Here is a 13,355-nt window from a genome sequence, read left to right as displayed (position 1 = left end):
CATTTACATGCGGCGGTCGGGAAGTGGTTAAAGGAGAAAACTTACCTTAATAGAATCCTTCTGTAGAACTTGGATGATGGCAGAACAGGTCTCTGGTATAATGATCCCCAGAGCCTGGGGTGAGATGCCTGTTGAGAACTTGAGGTCTTGCAGACTTCTCCCAGTCACCAGGTATCTCAACGTGGCGACTAGCCTTTGCTTGGCAGTGATGGCTTGCCGCATGCAGGTGTCCTGCTTGGTAATATAGGGGGACAAGAACAAACTGAACAGCAGAAAACAATCTGAAAAGCTTGAAGACTGAAAAGCACGAAGACTGAAAAGCGCAAATCTTCTCTCACCAAACTTTTACTAACACGAGATTAGCAAAAGCAGCCCAAAGGGTGGCGCCATTGGAATGGAACCTCCCCTTTATAGTGCCGTCGTACGTCACTGCGTTCTTGACAGTCGGAATTTCAGCCAAGATTAGTGTGACCGTGTGTCACAAGGGCCTCATCCCCAAAACCATGTTTTTTTTTGCTGCTGACAAAACTCTTTTTCCGATGTCTTAAGGTGCGTACACAAGATCGGATATTCCGACAACAATTGTCCGACTGACGTGTTTTGATGGATAATCTAACCGTCTGTATGCTCCATCGGACAATTGTTGTCAGAATTTCCGACAACAAATGTTGGCTGTGCATGCTCTCAAATTGTCCGATAACAAATGTGTTCCGACGGACTAAAATCCAAAGTACAAACACGCATGCTCCGAACCAATGCTAACCATTAGACAACATTAGCAGAAGTTGCCCAAAGGGTGGCGCTAAAGAGCAGAAAATCACGTAGTTTTGTGAATGTTGGATGAAAAAGTTCTACCGTCTGTATGCAGAACAAGTTCATGGCCAACGCCCTTCAGACAAAAATCCACGGAATTTTTCCGATGGAAGTCCGATCGTGTGTATGAGGCTTTACAATACTCGCAGTACTTAATTCAAAAGCTCAATGGATGCATCTTTACATGTCTTCTTTAAACCGTTCTATCTTTTTTTAAAGGAAAATATACAACTGTACTAACAACATTTGCATAAAAACACATTTGCGAACAGTTTGATTTGACTTTTCATTTTTAAAATAAAACACTGTTGTATTTCATGAATTTTATATAATGCATGATGAAGTTTAGCAACTGTGCATTTCCCTAGTCATCTGGCAAGTGCAAATTATCCCCTTTCACGCTTCTGAACATAAAAAGTAGTGTTGAGTTCTGTGATACTTTTTTAAAGCTAATCACCAGATGCTCTGACTTTACCGCAACACATGAGCCTGTGACAAGTATAAAGTTGCTGTTTTCATTAATGTCTCCATTGTGATTAGCCTATCATATTATTCTGTCCTGTCAGCGGCAGCATATGGCGCCAACATCCTTTCTTAGACAAGTTGAGAGCGCCATATGTATTCTGAATGGTTCTTTACACTAGATAAGTAGAAGACGACAGGCGTGCTGCTGCATTAAAATCAAATTATATTCCCAGATATGCTCATATACCCCTCACCAGCTTAAAATCTTTCAAGCTTCAAAGCCTGCCTTCACAGCCCAAGAATTGTCCTTTGCAATATTTGATTACTTTGCTAATGAACTATATAAGAGGAAAACCAAAACGAACCATGTTTCATACAGAATAAACAACATGACTTTCAAAAAGGAAAATGTGGTGTGGTGTTATATGATGTTTACTAGTCCTTTACCAATCAAAGCCTTTATGAATTTCCTGCCATTTAAAGAGGTATTCGTGTGTAGGGTGGAAAATGTTGTTACATTTAGATCTAAAGGAGCCCATCGATAGTTGACCTGAAACTGTAGTTTCAACAGCATTGTCCAACACCTGGTTTGAAGAACTTGCAATTGTAGCAGATCTCCATACGTAGGGATGGGAAAGTCAAAAATCTTCCATAGCAACAGTCTATTGGCTAGAAAAATCTATTACTGTATCTATGAAAACCTAGAAAGTAAGGGGCAGATCCACAAAGATCTGCCCCGGCGCAGCGTATCTGAGATACGCTACGCCGCCGTAACTTACTTTTTTTGGTTTGAATCCTGAAAGAATTTGCGCCGTAAATTACGGCGGCGTAGTGTATCTCTCGCGGCGTAACGGCGCCTAATTCAAATCGGCGAGTAGGGGGGCGTGTTTCATTTAAATGAAGCGCGTCCCCGCGCTGAACGAACTGCGCATGCGCCGTCCCTAAATTTCCCGCCGTGCATTGCACTAAATTACGTCGCAAGGACGTCATTGTTTTGACGTGGACGTAAATTACGTCAAGCCCAATTCACGGACGACTTACGCAAACAAAATTTTTTTTTTTAAATTATACTCGGGAACGACGGCCATACTTAACATTGCGTACGCCACCAAATAGCAGCTTTAACTATACGCCGAAAAAAGCCGACTAGAGACGACGTAAAAAAATGCGACGGCCGCTCGTACGTTCGTGGATCGTCGGAAATAGCTAATTTGCATACTCGATGCGGAAAACAACGGGAACGCCACCCAGCGGACGCCGAAGAATTGCATCTTGGATCCGAAGACGTACACCTGTCGGATCTAACCCAGATGCCGTCGTATCTTGTTTTGAGGATTCAAAACAAAGATACGATGCGGGAAATTTGAAAGTACGCCGGCGTATTAGTAGATACGCCGGCGTACTCTCTTTGTGGATCTGCCCCTAAATGTATTTTTGTCTGACATCCTGATATTCTTCCAAGATAAGGGTGCTGTTGAGGGTGACTGAGATTTATTTACCCATGCAAACTTGTTGGACTTCTATGTGCATGCCAATATGTTGGTATAGAAGAAAGATCATCATGAATAATAAATCATGCATTGACTTGCAACTTTTTGGACTCCTATGTGCATGTCCATATAGAAGAAATATAATTTGGTCATTGAATCATGCACTAACAAATGACCATTAATATACTGGCTTCCATGAAAATGAAAATGAGGGGTTCTGTCTTTGTTCGACTATGTAGGACAGATTATGAATAATTAAGCAGGTGTAGTTTGTCCTCCATCCATTAAGTGTCGCTGTTCCTCTACAGCAGGGGTAGGCAACATCAGCCATCCAGCTGTGGAGTAATGCCTGTGATTGTCAGGGTCTTGCAATGTCTCATGGGACTTGTAGTTTCAAAACAGCTGGATGACCAAAGTTGCCTACCCCTGCTCTACAGAGTCTGTGGGAGTCTCAGGGAGAGCAGCTGACTGATTGGATGGTGTGATTAGTGCCCACCTATCAGTGCCACCCATAAGTACCCATCAGTGCAGCCTTTCAGTGCCACCTATCAGTGCCCATCATTGCCCCTATCCATGCCCATCGTCAGTGCCCATCAGTGCCACCTCATCAATGCCCATTAGTGCTGCCTTATCAGTGCCCATCAGTGCAGCCTCATCAGTGCCTGTCAGTGAAGGAGAAAATGTACTTATTTACAACATTTTATAACAGAAACAAAGAAAAAGTATTTTTTTATTTGTTGTGCAAAAAATAAAAACCCCAGCAGTGATCAAATACCACCACAAGAAAGATCTATTTGTGGGAATAAAATGATAAAAAAAATTGTTTGGGTATATTGTAGCATGACCGCGCAATTGTCATTCAAGTGCTACAGTGCTGAAAGCTGAAAATTGGCTTGGGCAGGAAGGGGGTTTAAGTGCCTGGTAATGAAGTAGTTTTTATTAAAGATTTTCTATTTTGGGCCAGTTTTCCTTTAACAATAATATATATATATATAAAAAAAAAAAAAAAAACAGGAGATCCATGAACATGTACAACCAAATGAAAGCCCAATTTGTATACATAAAGAAAAAGATAAAAATCACTGTGTCATGACCTCAGCTGGAAATATAGAGGAGGGATCCTATAAGGAATAATGGGCCAGATTCACAAACGAGATACGACGGCGTATCTACTGATACGCCGTCGTATCTCTGTTTCTAACTATGCGACTGATTCATAGAATCAGTTACGCATAGCTAGCCCTAAGATCCGACAGGTGTAATGGACTTACACTGTCGGATCTTAGGATGCAGTACCGCGGCCGCCGCTGGGGGGAGTTCTCGTCGTAAACCAGCGTCGGGTATGCAAATTAGCACTTACGGAGATCCACAAAGCTTTTTCCCTTCGTTAAGTCGCCGTAAGTGTTAGTTTGCCGTCGCAAAGATAGGGTACCTTTTACAAAGTGTAAAGTTAGTACACCATGTAAAAGTGTACCCGTCTTTTTGTAGATCGGGCACTAACTTGGAAAAATTGCGGTGGTGTAACTTAAATCGGAAAAGTTAAGTTGCGCCCGGGCTATGTGAATCTGGCCCCAAATACCTCAAACTCTATCTCATGCACCATCGCCCCATACACAGTCAAATCATCTGAATACAATTATAACAGGGAGTGAATGGTAGCGTGCAGACTCCCACATCCACATTATCTATCTGTGGACTAATGCCCTGTACACACGATCACTTTTTGTGATGAAATAAAATGACATTTTTAAAAATGTCATTTAAAATGATCTTGTGTGGGCAAAGTGTTATTTTATGTCTTCTGAAAAATGACAAAAAAAAAATTCGAACATGCTTGAATTTTTTATGTCATTTTTTAAAATGTCATTTTTTGTGTCATAAAAAATCATCGTGTGTGGGCAAAAATTACGTTTTAAACCTGCACATGCCCAGAAGCAAGTTTTGAGACGGGAGGTAAAACTACCATTCATAATGGAGTAAGCACATTCATCACGCTGTAACAGACAAAAAAGCACGAATCGTCTTTTACTAACAAGTAACCAGCTAAAAGCAGCCTCAAGGCAAATAGAACTGCCCCTTTAGAGTGCCGTCACTATGTTCATCATTTTTCAAAAATGATGGTGTGTGGGCAACATCATTTTTAATGATGAAGTTGGAAAAATTACATTTTTTTTCATGATAAAAAATGTTTTTTTTCATCACAAAAAGTGATCGTGTGTACAGGGCATGACACTGCACATTGGGAGCGGAAAAAAACAAAAATTCTCTGGTGGACTACCTTCATGTGGATTCTGTCCATGAGGCATTAGGAGCCTTCAGCATGGCTGGGGAGTGGTGAGATCGCACTGACTTACTTTGTGTATACTGTCCATAGGACACTGACTCACCCAGCCAGCCTCCTAGCAAGATACTGCCCAGATGCCGCTCCTATCTGCACCTATCCACCCACTTACAGGTCAGCTTTACACAGCCAGGTTAGCTGTTTGGCTACCATTCAGTATATCAGTACGCAGACTCCATTCCGCCTTTACCTGTACCTACGGCTGTACTATGCAAACGCACCACTGACTGACTCTGTTTCAGTGGACTCGGCCATCCATCCATCCCTCATATACTCTACATCACGTTTGCCCGTTGAAGTCACAGACTGGCTAACTGTGGTTAAACCACATTATACTCCATCTGCAGTCACTTGCACTAGTATCTCTTTGATTCAACCATCAGATTGGATGAGCGTGTGATTTGTGTGGGTGTATGCAGCTACTTTCTTGTCTGGTTTTGGCAACTTTTTGTTATGTTGGAGGTTTTTACAATTTTTCATGTTCTACTTTTACTAAATATACTTTAATAAAGCTATTTATAATTGACCGATTGATCCTCTTTGAAAATGAAATCCCAATTTGACCTAAAAAAAGGTATGGATTATACATTGTTTTATACCTTGTTTTTTTTTCAGGAGAAATTATGCTATGAATTGAATGCACAAAGTAGTTATGATATGTACGGTTTTACTAACATATGTCAAAGTTGCAAACTTGTGCTTAGGCATTAGAATTTGTTTTACCTTTAGGTGTGAAGGGGTTAAAGACACAACTGTATATAGAAGGGTAGATACATAGAATTAATAGGTAGAGATCAATACTCATGCTATTACCTGCTGAGACAGAAGAGGTTCCTAAATGTTGCCTGTTCCCTGATCTATAGAGTGACTTTTAACTCTTCTGAGCAGTTGCAACAGCTTGTTCCCTTTTACTTTGGAGTGGAGTATACATGAATTTTATTCCTTTCACATACTATATGGTTAAATGGGTACTGTATTGACTCCTGGCTGGTCACTGGGTAATAAGAAGGATAAGATCTATCACCTGCTGTCAGGCGCCTGCTATTCCTTTCACATACTATATGGTTAAAGGGGTACTGTAATGACTCCTGGCTGGTCACTGGGTAATAAGAATGATAAGATCTATCACCTGCTGTCAGGCGCCTGCTATTCCTTTCACATACTATATGGTTAAAGGGGTACTGTAATGACTCCTGGCTGGTCACTGGGCAATAAGAAGGATAGGATCTATCGCCTGCTGTCAGGGCTGGGCTCTCAGCCCTTCCTTCTCTGTGCTCAGGTGTCGGTTAATTGCCAGTACTCATCATTTCACAGTGGCTCACCTGTTGATCATCTTTTGCTCGTCAGTCATGCCCACATCCAGGCCCTTCTGGCTAATTAAACTACCTGGTTAATTTCTTCAATGCCTTTGCCTTGGTCAACATATCTAGAGACTCTCTGCTGTGTTCCTGTTGAAGACTTTCCTGGCTGACTTCCCTTCTGGTTCCTGATCCTGTCTGCTGCCTCTGTCTACACTTATTTCTGGCTTCCTGATTTCCTGCCTTCTTCTGACTACCCAATTTGGCTACCGAACCCTGGCTCTGTTTTGACTACGTTTACCAGTTGTACCATTTTACTAATAGTTGTGATTTTTTACTGCATTTTCTGTCTTAGTCTGTTTCATGGTTCCTGACACCTGCACAGCAACAAGTTTGTTTTAAAGTGCAAGTTTCTATATTCTCGTATGATCACCGAACCTTTCCTCCATCCTGTGATAGGAAGTGTGTTATTCAAAGGATTAGCAGGTGAAAATAAAAGAGAGAAACTCCGTCAATAAAAAAGAAAGCAATACCAATGCAGCCAACAGACACATCTAAGAATTAGCAAGCAGAAATATATTACATTTTAATTTTTGGGGGTTTAGAGAGGTTTTAACTGCACCAATTCTCCAATGTAGGGATGTGGTTAATTCTGCCTCCAAACTCACTTAGTTTGGTCTTTTACATCAGGGCTAGTATTCCAACATAGCTTACATATTATAAAATATTTTACAGGAAATGTTCCTAATTTTACTGGTTTGTTAATCATTGATTGCACCATTGTGCAGGGTTTTACTGAAGTAATTAAAAGCCATCTGCTTATCTATCCCAGACTGAATCAAACATCACACAACTGGCTTAACACATATGTTCATATACAAATTTATGTTTCACAAGGTCTACAGATGCCAACGTTTTGAATTTTGTGTATAAATCTTACTTGAGAACTCCTTCTGATGGAAAAATAAATAAATAAATGTTCCTATTAGTCACAGTGCTCAGGAGACCAACTACAAAGGTGCTACAGAAGGACAGGCAATGCATAGGGTGAGATAGGCTTTGTGTGCAGGTACAAGTGTACTCTACCTATCTTGCTGTGCAGTACACCAACCAGCTGTCATGTTGAAGTAAACAAGAATAAACTTAGACCCTTTCAGATAGATAAATACTATTGTGTTCAGGGCCATCCGTGAATGCCCTTTCTGTCCCCTTTGATGGTAGCTATGCTTAGCATTTAAGAAGCAGTCATATGCAAAACATCAGTAAGTATCTAGAATGTTAAATATAAGATGGCTTAAATACACATCAAGATGGATCACATTTCTTTTTTTTCTCATAAAACTACAGTAGAAAGAATGGGCAAAAAACACTCCAAGATATTCTACTGTCATAAGCACTTCATGGCCATTAACAAAGCAATTACATTACATCTTTAGCCACAGAACAAAGGTTACTCATGGCTTCAGATTTCTTTGCCACCACTATTAATATCATATTTTCTCCTTTAAGTAGATTAATGGATAGACTGAAATATTAGCTTTATGGCAATGTAAAATAAATAAAAGACAATTCAGCATAATGTGAATAAATGGACAGGCAAATGTTACAGAATATATTTTTAGATATTGGTCTGGCTATACTACTTTGTAAATGTTTTAGGCAGATGTGAAAAAATACTGTAAATTAAGAATGTTTTCGTAAATATAAGTGCTAATAGTTTATTTTTTTTTATCAATTAACAAAATGAAAATAAATGAACAGAAGAGAAATCCAAATCAAATCAATATTTGGTGTGATCACCCTCTGCCTTCAAAACAGCATCAAATATTCTAGGTACACTTGCAGACAGTTTTTTAAAGAACTTGGCAGGGAGGTTGTTCTAAATATCTTGGAAAACTAACCATAGACTTTCTGTGAATGTAGGCTGCCTCTTCTTTCCCTTCATGTAATCCCAGACAGACTCAAAGATCAGGGCTCTGTGGGGGCCAAACCATCACTTCAAGGACTCCTTGTTCTTCTGATGATGCTGTCAATAGAGAAATGTGTTGGGTGGGGCCTACACATGTGATGTCACAATGCACAATTTCTGATCACTGAACTGATGGTGTTTGCCACACAGGACTAATTGTGGAGATCGTTTTCATGCTTTTGTGAGTGTGCACTTTTTTTAAAATTAATAAAACATTTTAAGTGGTTTTTGCCCTATGGAGGTTGACTTCTCTTTTATTGCATTTGTGTGGCGGAATTTTGACATCTGATGTAAGGCTGTGTGATGCCAGTTTTTTGTTCAGATGCATACAGTGTATTGGAGCCATTCACCCTTTGATGCACACTGCATATTGGAGCCATTCACCCTTTGAATGCTATACTATAAGGCTTAGTGATTACAGTAAAACCTTGGTTTGAGAGTAACTTGGTTTGAGAGCGTTTTGCAAGACGAGCAACATTTTTAAATACATTTTGACTTGATATACAAGCGATATCTTGATATACAAGTAGCGTCATGTCACAAGTGAGTATAAAAGAGAAGAGAAGCACTTGTAAGTGTAGCAATATGGTTACATTTAATGGAGGTACAACATTTAGCAACATATTACTACACTTAAAGGGTCACTAAAGGATTTTTTTTTAAGCTAAATAGCTTCTTTTACCTTACTGCAGTCCTTGTTTCATGTCCTCATTGTTCGTTTTTGCTTTGATGTTGCTGTAATTCCTCTCTGTTCTGGACACTTCCCGGTTGTCTGTTTCCTGATCACCACAGTACTGGGAGATTTCTCACTATGGTGACTAATCAAGGAGGTGTAATTACTGTGTGTCAGCACCAATCCAGTTTCGTTTTAAAAAGCATCACTGCCCTCTATTGGCTCTCTGTCTCTGTACATCAGAGAACCAGGAAACAACAGCAAAAACAAAACTAAACTGCAGGTACATTATATGATTGTTTTTTATCTATTTTTAATCATTTTTAAAAGGAATCAGTTAACTATTATGTCTCTATACCCTGTAAACAGTCATTTCAGCAAAAAAAAAAAAAAATTCCTTTAGTGACCCTTTAAGCCACATACACACTATGGGCCGGATTCAGATACAATGGAGTATCTAAGATATTTAAGGCGCAAGTTCCGTATTCAGAAAGAACTTGCGCCTTGTGTTACAGCGGCGTAACATATGTGGTCCGGCGTAAGCCCGCGTAATTCAAATGTGGATGGTGTGGGCGTGTTTTATATATATTCACTGTGACCCCACGTATTTGACGTATTTGAAAAAATCCCAGTGTGCATGCTCGAAATTCCGCCACAAATCGTCATTGCTTTCGACGTGAACGCAAATTACGCCCAGCCCTATTCGCGAACGACTTACGCAAACAACGTAAAATTTTCAAAACTCGACGCGGGAACAACGTCCATACTTAACATAGGATACCCCTCATATAGCAGGGGTAACTATACGCCGGAAAAAGCCTAACGTAAACGATGTTAAAAAATGTGCCGGGCAAACGTTCGTTTCTGAATCGGCGTATCGAGCTAATTTGCATATTCGACGCGTAAATATACGGAAGCGTCACCTAGCGGCCAGCCTAAAATTGCAGCTAAGATACAACGGCGTAAGAGACTTACGCCGGTCGGATCTTAGTCAAATCTATGCGTAACTGATTCTATGAATCAGGCGCATAGATACGATGCCGCACACTCAGAGATACGACGGCGTATCTGGAGATACGCCGTCGTATCTCCTACATGAATCTACCCCTATCAGTTTTCCTGCAGGTTTTTCTCTTCAGGTTTACCAAAACCATGTAGTACAAGGGCCTGCCTGATTGCATACAAATTGAAACTCTTAAAGGTTGCCCTCATATTAGATGGTTTTGGTAAACCTGAAGAGAAAAAACTGCAGGAAAACTGATAGTGTGTATGGGGCTTAACCACTTAAGACCCGGACCAAAATGCAGCTAAAGGACCTTGCCCCTTTTTGCGATTCGGCACTGCGTTGCTTTAACTGACAATAATGCGGTCGTGCGACGTGGCTCCCAAACAAAATTGGCATCCTTTTTTCCCCACAAATAGATCTTTCTTTTGGTGGTATTTGATCACCTCTGCAGTTTTTATTTTTTGCGCTATAAACAAAAATAGAGCGACAATTTAGAAAAAAATGCAATATTTTTTACTTTTTGCTATAATAAATATCCCCCCAAAATATATTAAAAATGTTTTTTCCCCTCAGTTTAGATCGATACGTATTCTTCTACCTATTTTTGGTAAAAAAAATCGCAATAAGCGTTTATCGGTTGGTTTGCGCAAAATTTATAGCGTTTACAAAATAGGGGATAGTTTTTTTGCATTTTTATAAAAAAAATTTTTTACTACTAATGGCGGCGATCAGCGATTTTTTTTGTGACTGCGACATTATGGCGGACACTTCGGACAATTTTGACAAATTTTTGGGACCATTGTCATTTTCACAGCAAAAAATGCATTTAAAATGCATTGTTTATTGTGAAAATGACAATTGCAGTTTGGGAGTTAACCACAGGGGGCGCTGATGGGGTAATGTGTGACCTCAAGTGTGTTTACAACTGTAGGGGGGTGTGGCTGTAGGTGTGACGTCATCGATTGTGTCCCCCTATAAAAGGGATCACACGATCAATGACGCCGCCACAGTGAAGAACGGGGAAGCCGTGTTTACACACGGCTCTCCCCATTCTTCAGCTCCGGGGACTGATCGTGGGACTCCAGCGGCGATCGGGTCCGCGAGTCCCACGGTTACGGTCACGGAGCTTCAGACCGGGTCGCGGGAGCGCGCCGCGGGCGCGCGCCCGTGACCTCACGGCTGGGCTTAAAGGACAACGTACATATACATTGATGTGCCCAGCCGCGCCATTCTGCCGACGTATATCGGCGTGAAGGGGTCCTTAAGTGGTTAAGAGACACCTCTCCTCTCTTTTATACACTGTAGCTTCTGCTGGATTTTGCTTCTAATCTCATTGTGGAGGCTTCTATTTGTAGATGGAACTTTTATGGTTATGTAGCGCCCCCCCCCCCCCTTTTAGTTAGTGGGGCGTTACGCTAAAGTTGGTGGGGAATGGGAGATTTCACTTGCTCCCATTCACTAATTGTTAGTTTGTGCTGGTGCCATTTCAGAACTGCCTCTTGGGTCGGTCTGTGTGTCCAGGGGTGCGCTTCCACCCCTGGGCGACAGTTGGCGCTATAGGGGTTCTGATGGAACCATCCTTCCCCAGCAGCCAATCAGAGGAGTTTCCCTCTTTGGGCATGCTGGCGGGGGGTATATCTGGAGCACCGGCCATTTTTCGTGTAGACTGCGGGGCCCGAGTTCCAGGCATCCACCTTTAGGGTGCGCGCATCTGCGGGCCCCATCCTCATGGCCGGCCGGGTTGAGGCTGTGCACCTCGCGGAGCCTTCTGTTCATGAAGAAAGGGACCCCAGCGGCTTGCTGGGTTCCAGATCCTAAGCTGGAGGCTGAACGGTGGGGGATTGGCTCGGGAGAACCTAAGTGCAGAGGTTGTCTGTGAGGCCTTGACGAACCACCGGGGATCCGATCACCGCGCTACATGACAGGTATTTTTCTTTTGCTGTCAGTGGGTGATCCTTTAGAACAAAACTTAATGGGAGGATTCGCTATCTTTACACTTCAATTATACCAAGAAAATTTACTACGCCTGTGGAAGAGGCATTGTTTCCTCCCAGTGATCTGATTATTGCGAGCGACCCTTTGGCTGCCAGGTCCAAGTTAATTGCCTGTCCAAAGGGCACTCACCCACCCTGGCGAGGGTGGCGGCATTTGAATTGTCTGTCCCGAGAGCAGGCTTGCTCTCTATGTTTTTGATATCCAAGGCCTGATGCTACAAGTCCTTCCTACTCATCAACCTTTTTCTCTAATGTGTGTCATGTTGATATTGGCCTTGTTGGCCCTGGAATAAAGCATTAAAAACTCACGCTACCTGCTGGACACTTCTTCTTTTATCCACACTCATAAGCATCACCACTAGACCTGGCGAGGGTGGCGGCGTTTGAATTGTCTGTGCCGAGAGCAGGCTTGCTCTCTATGTTTTTGATATCCAAGGCCTGATGCTACAAGTCCTTCCTACTCATCGACCTTTTTCTCTACTGTGTGTCATGTTGATGTTGGCCTTGTTGGCCCTGGAATAAAGCATTAAAAACTTACGCTACCTGCTGGACACTTGTTATTTTATCCACACTCACAAGCATCACCACTAGACAGAAGAATTTGGTAACTTAATACGCCAATCCCAAATCAACCAGCGGCTCCTTCAGGGATAGCGCTACAGTTAAACAACCTGGTCACATTGCTATAATCTTTTTATATGGACTATAAACTGAAGGACCTATGATTAAATGGTTGTGGAACGAATCATTTGAGTTTCCATTATTTCTTATGGGGTAATTCGCTTTGATATACAAGTGCTTTGGATTACAAGCATGGTTTTAGAACTAATTATGCTTGCACTCCAAGGTTTTACTGTATTTTCATCCGGTAAACAGTTTGTGAGCGTGAAGGGGAGCACTGTTCTCTGTGTTTGGACACTTTTTCTTGGTGTTTGAAGATTCAAGCATTTTATCACTTATATGAACTGTTCTCATATATGACACTAAAAATATTGGCTTAACCCTCTACACACTGCTATACCCTTTCAAGCAAACTTTGAGGGTTCATCCAGTGTTAATATACGGTCATATCCCTTTAGCCCCTGGTAGATTATTGTCAGAAACCATGAATCAGACCGAAGTACAGTTAAATCATACTTGTTTACTAATAAAATAAAAAGGTAAACAGAGTAAGCGTAGTCAAAACATGGCCAGAGTTCAGAAATCGGATTGGGTAGTTGGCCAAGCCAATGTCCAAGAGCCAGCGACAAAGGTAGTAGTACAGCAAGCAGGATATGTAGCCAGAGGGAACGTCAGTCAAGCAGGT

The sequence above is a fragment of the Rana temporaria genome, chromosome 1 (assembly GCF_905171775.1).
Source record: "Rana temporaria chromosome 1, aRanTem1.1, whole genome shotgun sequence".
NCBI classification, from domain to species: domain Eukaryota; kingdom Metazoa; phylum Chordata; class Amphibia; order Anura; family Ranidae; genus Rana; species Rana temporaria.
The sequence above is the reverse complement of the archived record's forward strand: the minus strand, read 5'-3'. Positions refer to the sequence as shown.